Raw genomic sequence first — 8,524 nt, 5'->3', positions numbered from 1 at the left:
TGTTTTGCCTATGAATTAAGTGGAGCTATTAAAACATCATACAGCATCAGTAAAAATCCCACACATTAATTTCCTTGTTTATTTTAGGGTTATGTTCAAAATATGTTTCAATAGTAACAGTAATGACTAAACAATCTAAGAGCAAGCATAGAGATAGTGTAGAGTAATTGCATTTTTGATGCTTTTTTTTTTTTTCAAATGATATAATAATACCAAATAATGTTACCAAGAAGAGAGTTATTATGTTCAAACAAGCAATGCATTTTCTGTTTTTAGTTATTTGGAATATGAAACTGCATGTTAACAAAGGATATACCTTTGCAATAAAGTCTATTGCCATGATAACATTTAACAAGTCATTTGTTCCCATGCATTCATTGGACCTGTATGTAGTCTGCATTTTCCCCTTTTATCTGTTTTCTATTTATTACGGGTGTGTTTATAAATTAAAAAAATATTGCAGTTTAGTGTTGATGCAATACCAAGCATCACCTTCAGAGCTGCCATTAACTGAAACAGCTTCTTTATATGCAACATAATTACAGTAAGTCCTTATTCTTCCAAAGTTGGTATATGTACATTCGAGCAACGTTTGTGGACTCAGATGACAATAAGTTGAAATTTGAATGGTTAGAGTGTTCTGTACGAGGTAATGGTTTGCAGGGACTAGCACTGGTATTTACATTTACTGGATCTGAGGACAACCCAAAGAACCCAGTGCTTTATTTGTCAGGAGGTTTTGTCAAATAAAACTCTTGAACCTTCTAAATTGAGACACCTTTTATCTACAAAGCATTCAGAATGTGAACAAAAACTTTTAAACAAAAACTTTGCCATTATGATTCATTTTTTCAAAACTGATTTAAAATATTTTAATTCAACCATTTTGGTAGACATGGGAGGGAACAAGGGGGAAGGCACATTATGAGTATGGCAGACATAGGAGGGAACAAGGGGAAAGGCACAAGATACATAGATAAACATGTGTAGCTATTTTATAAATTATTCCCTTAACCAAGAAGGGAAGGTAGGCAGCCAAGAAAACCCAAAAAAAAGTGATAACATAAGAATATGAAAGGATGCTTGAATATTTGAGCAGTATAAAGCAATTGCACTGATATAAAAACCAAAGAAAGAAATAAGCTGCATTCCACCTATTCTCAGTAAATTCTCTCTGGACTTATGTCATCAAAATGATTTTGCCATTTTCTGAATATATACTACTGCCTTTGCACTTGATTCAGAATAGGACCTACGGTGTAATGCATTAGTGCAATTTGTATTTTTAATTCACAAACTATTCATAAAGTAAGTAGCTCGCTTTGTTAGGTTTATGTTACAAATTGACTCTGTACTTCAGGAAGATCAGCAATGACTTAAACAGCTTACAATAAAATGCACCAGTTAATCCTTACACGTCATGTTATATAGATATCGATATAATATTATATATATATTATATATATTTAAAATTCCCATTTTATCATAATATTAATAAGTGACACGTTAACGTAAGAGTCAAAATACTGTTCGTTTAAAACGATACATTGACAAGAGACTCCGAATGCTCTGGTACTTTTAGTGGAATAGGGCTGACGGAGCGTCAATTACTTAATATTTACAATATGTTGATGCAAGTACATTTAGTGATCCGTTGGTTGTGGACAAACAACATAACCTTTGTGATAACGACCATATTTTTTAAATAGATGACCTTGGTGTTGTAAACGTACCTCCAATTCCGGTTAAGAAAACACGAACATTTATATCTTTTTTTTTTTTTTTTTTTTTGCCAGACTAAGCACATTTTTTTTTTTTAACTTTTCTCTCAATGTCCCAGCAGCAGGTTAGTCAATAGAAAGTGCTTTAAGTACAATGTTGAATGTATTTGTGTTTTCAATTCGATGAAACCCTTTCACTTTTTTTTGTTACTGGTAAAACAGTTATTTTGTATTCCATGAGCTTCCATTGAATTATGTTTTCAAATGGAGATGTTCTTATTTAGCATGATAGAAACACTCAAAACTAAACATGTGATGTCATACATTCTAGAAGCTGCTCATGCTACAGAACTAGCAAGGAACGACAATGGTGCACATACTGTAGGAGCATCACAATTTCCGTTATCATTATTTATTTATTTTTTATTTTTTAACATTGCTTGAAAAAAAATATGTTCACTTGTTGGCAAGGAAGGCCCAGGATGGCAAATATTTTTGCTCTGATTTGATCAAGTTTAAGCTTCATTTGAAAGGATTCCTCAAGAGGATCTGCAATCTTTATAAATATTAATATATATATATTAATTATATCTATAATATAATATCTATATATATCTGTGTGTGTGTGTGTGTCATGTGGAGAAGCGAAGTCGAACACTGTACCTGGAATGACGGAGCACTGAAGGGAAGATGAAGATGAAATTATTGAATTGCTTTTGTAAATTCAGGGATCTCAATATATTTAGGGGTTATTTAGTTGTTTGTCATTTCTACTAAACAGATAACATTGTGAGGTACCGCTGCTCATTGAGACAGCTTGCTCAATAAAATCTGAAGAGGGGACACAAATCTATTCAGAGATGTCAAGATACTCAGTAAAAACAGAGTGTGAACAGTGGGGTGAAATGCACACACATTCCCCAGTCGCTCTGCATTTACTCATCTGCCCCAATACGTGTTGGAGGGGAGTTTCTACAGAAAGATAGCCAAGCAGACAGATCAAAGCTTCACGTCTGCATGCATAGACAGTTTGCTTACTTGTTATTATTTCTGACTCCGTTTTATCAGTTTATTACAGGTTCAGTCAGTCATGCGCTGGTCAGAGTCCATTGCAGAGATACTGGAGGCTGTGCATGTATGGAAAGGACCCTTATTTATTGTGATTGCTGTTTAATGTTTATGGTGAAGTTTCTGCACCCTTATCTGTTGTATTTTGTGTTATTTCTTATTTTCAGGGCTGTCCTGATAAAGTCAACTAAGCTGATTCACGGCCCTTGTTTGAGCTGGAGTGCCCAAGGTACAGGACCTGTCTGTACGAGGAGAGGGTGCAGCAGCTGAGCAAAGAGGACTTTGCACTCTGTTTACTTTCTGAGCACTGGAATAGGACTTTGCATCTCTTTCTATTTCCTTGTCATTCCTTGTCTCCTCAGTGAAGCAAACCAAGCAAAATAAACAATATGGTTCCAAACATTTCCACCGTTTGCTTTCATTGAAGTGTTTCTCACTGATTTGTTCTTCAAGCCGGATCCCTTTAAACGTGTCTGAACCGAGACATTCCAATCCTCTCATTACAGAACAGCATTCTCTTCTCTTTTGTGTTTCCAGACTTGGCAGGACTTGGTTTGCTCTCCCCACTCACTTCACTGCTGTGCTACAGGTAATAGGACCCCAGACCCCAGTGCAAGACTCCAGAGGGGTCCTAGTACAGGAGGAAAGAAAGTGAAGAGAGAGAGGAAACAAAGCACAGCTCTGTGCTACAATAACAAGGAACACAGTACCAGCATGTACTTGAGCTGCTGTGCCCAGTGGAAAGTTTCCATACCTCAGTCAAATGATTCATATAATCGAAGTGACACAATGAAGACTTTGGGCACCTGTTGCAGCTGGAGAGTGTTTGTCAGCAATTCATCTTCAGCTTCAGAAAACAGCGCTGTGAAATCCCAGGCTGGGGTTACACACTGTTTACACAAAGAATCTCAACAATATATCTATGAAGAGATCTCTCCTGATTGGAACATTAGTTTTGTTTTCCAGTCTTGGTTTCCTCTCCCAATTCAAGTGGGGGCCCCATTACCTGTGACACAGGAAGGAAGTCAGGGGGGAGAGGAAACAAAGTAATGTTCTGGGCAGGATAAAAACTCAGAGTGAAAATAGAGAAGACTAGAAAACAGAAAGAAATAACCAGAGAGTGTTCTGGGCCTGCTGTGTCACAATAACATGGGAATCTGACATCCGTTCCATTCTTCATAATCTCTAAGAGAAACCCCTTTAGTGCAGCGATGCAGTGTAGAGCTGGGGAGTGTTTGTATGTCTGCAGCTTCAGCACACAGTGCTGTCAATCCCAAGCACACTGATGAGACTGTGCAACAGGCAGTGCTGTATGATGCTCTGTGTTACGGATTCTGTCTCCTGTCGGTGAGATGAGAGGAGGGTAAAAGCTCTATAACCACGATGGGACCACAGATCTGACACACTTTGATAGAGGGCTGATAAGAGGTGCTTGGTTGGCAGGTGCTTCCGTTTTCAAGAAGTCACAAATTACTACTGAGGCTTTTTCACAAGGATCAGTCCCTAAAGTGATGTGACTCTCTCTATGTAAGGGCTATTCTGACTTGACTGCAGATTTCCACCCCAATACAACCCAACCTGAAGGAATTAGAGGCTGGTAATCATTGAGGAATGGTCCCGTATCCCTCCAGCACAATTTAAAAAGCACCTTGCAGAATCGCTAGCTGCCACGTCCAATCAGTGCGTGCCACACTGTGACCTGGAGCCCACAGCTGCTGTCCAGCCACCTTTACTGGTTTAGTTTTCTGTATTTTCGGTTCCCTGAACAGTCTTCAATTGAGAAGACTACAGCATTGCCTGGTGAGGGGAACGCAGCTGTTCTCTGAAAAGCTGGACTTTGGTGCCACCTCGTGGTCATTCCACAAAATTACAGACAAAGCGCCAATAACGACACGCTTTGATAAAACAGTTTTTTAATCGTGGTCTTGAATTCACTTCAAAATGTACGGGTTTGGTTTCATTTAGAATTAATACAAGAAACACAACCAATTCAATGGCAAACGTTTCGACTAGAAGTCTTCAGGTTTCAATTTGTTTCTCTGCATTGTTTTCCAGTGCACATAAAACAGCACATACAGGCACAGTCTAGAAACAAACACAGGACTGGCTGAGCAAGATGGAGTACCAAGATTCTCTGAACAAACAAACCAGAGTCAAATAGGATGTCCAGCTAGCTGTAGGAAGAGTCACCACTGCAAGACTTGAAAGCAGCTCACAGACACACACAGACACACACAAATACACAAACACACTGACACACCACTTACAGAACAATTTACAAGTGTGTCCTACATATAGCAGGTGTTTTAATGTGCCACCTGCTGCCTACGGTGGCCCTGAAGTGCAAAACACAACGACAAACTGAACAACAAAATAGCAAATCAGAAAACACAACAACAAACTGAAAAACAAAATAGCAAATCAGAAAACACAACGACAAACTGCAAAACAAAATAGCAAATCAGAAAACACAACAACAAACTGAAAAACAAAATAGCAAATCAGAAAACACAACAACAAACTGAAAAACAAAATAGCAAATCAGAAAACACAACAACAAACTGAAAAACAAAATAGCAAATCAGAAAACACAACGACAAACTGAAAAACAAAATAGCAAATCAGAAAACACAACGACAAACTGAAAAACAAAATAGCAAATCAGAAAACACAACAACAAACTGAAAAACAAAATAGCAAATCAGAAAACACAACAACAAACTGAAAAACAAAATAGCAAATCAGAAAACACAACGACAAACTGAAAAACAAAATAGCAAATCAGAAAACACAACAACAAACTGAAAAACAAAATAGCAAATCAGAAAACACAACAACAAACTGCAAAACAAAATAGCAAATCAGAAAACACAACAACAAATAAAACAAAATAGCAAATCAGAAAACACAACAACAAAATGAAAAACAAAATAGCAAATCAGAAAACACAACGACAAATTTGACAACAAAATAGCAAATCAGAAAACACAACAACAAACTGCAAAACAAAATAGCAAATCAGAAAACACAACAACAAACTGAAAAACAAAATAGCAAATCAGAAAACACAACAACATTATGAAAAACAAAATAGCAAATCAGAAAACACAACAACAAACTGAAAAACAAAATAGCAAATCAGAAAACACAACAACAAACTGAAAAACAAAATAGCAAATCAGAAAACACAACGACAAATTACAAAACAAAATAGCAAATCAGAAAACACAACGACAAACTGCAAAACAAAATAGCAAATCAGAAAACACAACGACAAACTGCAAAACAAAATAGCAAATCAGAAAACAAAAAGACATGAACTCTGAACCGGGGTAAGTCACTTTCCTCATGTTTGAATTTGAATAATGTTTTGTACTCGTTTATTTCACACTCGGTTTTTCTAATGTAAGGACTAATAAAATCATTATTCAAATTCAAACATGAGGGAAGAGTCTCTCCAGGCTAGTGTCCAAGTGCTTCCGCCCACAGTGCTGCAGCAGTGATTGACATGCTGCTCCTCCAATCAGTGACGTGACACCCTTTACCAATCTCCCCTCCCTTTCCGGTTCAGAGTTCATGTCTTTTTGTTTTCTGATTTGTTATTTTGTTTTGCAATTTGTCATTGTGTTTTCTGATTTGCTATTTTGTTTTGCAGTTTGTCGTTGTGTTTTCTGATTTGCTATTTTGTTTTTCAGTTTGTCGTTGTGTTTTCTCATTTGCTATTTTGTTTTGCAGTTTGTCGTTGTGTTTTCTGATTTGCTATTTTGTTTTGCAGTTTGTCGTTGTGTTTTCTCATTTGCTATTTTGTTTTGCAGTTTGTCGTTGTGTTTTCTGATTTGCTATTTTGTTTTGCAGTTTGTTGTTGTGTTTTCTGATTTGCTATTTTGTTTTGCAGTTTGTTGTTGTGTTTTGCACTTCAGGGCCACCGTATCCCTCGCCTTCCCCTCCCTGCTTCAAAACTGTGCGCCCAATCACAGCAGCGCAGCCTCTCAGCTTGTATCCAATCACAGCAGCGCAGCCTCTCAGCTTGTATCCAATCACAGCAGCGCAGCCTCTCAGCTTGTATCCAATCACAGCAGCGCAGCCTCTCAGCTTGTATCCAATCACAGCAGCGCAGCCTCTCAGCTTGTATCCAATCACAGCAGCGCAGCCTCTCAGCTTGTATCCAATCACAGCAGCGCAGCCTCTCAGCTTGTATCCAATCACAGCAGCGCAGCCTCTCAGCTTGTATCCAATCACAGCAGCGCAGCCTCTCAGCTTGTATCCAATCACAGCAGCCGCAGCCTCTCAGCTTGTATCCAATCACAGCAGCCGCAGCCTCTCAGCTTGTATCCAATCACAGCAGCCGCAGCCTCTCAGCTTGTATCCAATCACAGCAGCCGCAGCCTCTCAGCTTGTATCCAATCACAGCAGCGCAGCCTCTCAGCTTGTATCCAATCACAGCAGCGCAGCCTCTCAGCTTGTATCCAATCACAGCAGCGCAGCCTCTCAGCTTGTATCCAATCACAGCAGCGCAGCCTCTCAGCTTGTATCCAATCACAGCAGCGCAGCCTCTCAGCTTGTATCCAATCACAGCAGCGCAGCCTCTCAGCTTGTATCCAATCACAGCAGCGCAGCCTCTCAGCTTGTATCCAATCACAGCAGCGCAGCCTCTCAGCTTGTATCCAATCACAGCAGCGCAGCCTCTCAGCTTGTATCCAATCACAGCAGCGCAGCCTCTCAGCGTGTATCCAATCACAGCAGCGCAGCCTCTCAGCTTGTATCCAATCACAGCAGCGCAGCTTCTCAGGAATACAAATAAATTAAAATAAAATAAACTTGTCAGCTGGCGCCAGAATGTAATGTTGCTTCCGCTATATGAGGTCTGTATGACTACATTTACCAGGATGCCTCATTGCGCATGCTCGGTGATTTTGGACTACATTCCGAGCGCTAAAGACTACATTTACCAGGATGCCTCGTTGCGCATGCTCGGTGATTTTGGACTACATTCCGAGCGCTAAAGACTACATTTCCCAGGATGCCTCGTTGCGCTTGCTCGGTGATTTTGGACTAGTACTCGTTGGGTTTATTAGCGGTTAAATATTGGATAGAGTAGTTACAGGCTGCTTCGTATCCCCAGCTGACAGACACACTGGCACATTCAGCACGCCTTCAACACAGTCATGGTAGTGAGAAAAACAGATTAATAATTCTGCAGAGGGTTAAGGGTGTTTTGACAATGTCCTCCCAGTATACTATAGTGTGCGCATTCAACACGTTGCTTCTGTGGTTTTGATTGGTGAACATGAAATCAAACCCCTGTAACTGAACCGCGGATTCTGCGCAGAGCTCAGAAACACCAATGCCGTGGACACGCACACGCGTGGAGAGGCGTGGCTGTAAACGTGAAGGAGGGACGCGTCCGCTCTGCAGGAGCTGCGACTCGCAGAAAATAAACAACCATATTAAACTATTAGTGGCTGCAAGTAATAATAATAATAAAATATTCATTTTTATTATAACTATCCAAGTATTAAGCACTGATATTCATTTGAACTGTACGGATAAACACATTTGCATTTACAGTACAATTTTACACCAAAAAAAAATCCCCTTTCAGCTCAAGCGAAACTGCAATAAATTGCATGGTGTCCGGGTCTAGGAGCCGCGTTGCTAAGCTGAGTTCGGAAGCGGTTCTACTAGGAGAAGGTTCGAGAACAGTTTGTAATTTGGTTCTGGTTCTGGTCTGTTCG

This window comes from Polyodon spathula, chromosome 54 (genome assembly GCF_017654505.1).
Source record: "Polyodon spathula isolate WHYD16114869_AA chromosome 54, ASM1765450v1, whole genome shotgun sequence".
NCBI classification, from domain to species: domain Eukaryota; kingdom Metazoa; phylum Chordata; class Actinopteri; order Acipenseriformes; family Polyodontidae; genus Polyodon; species Polyodon spathula.
Note: the sequence above shows the minus strand (reverse complement) of the source record.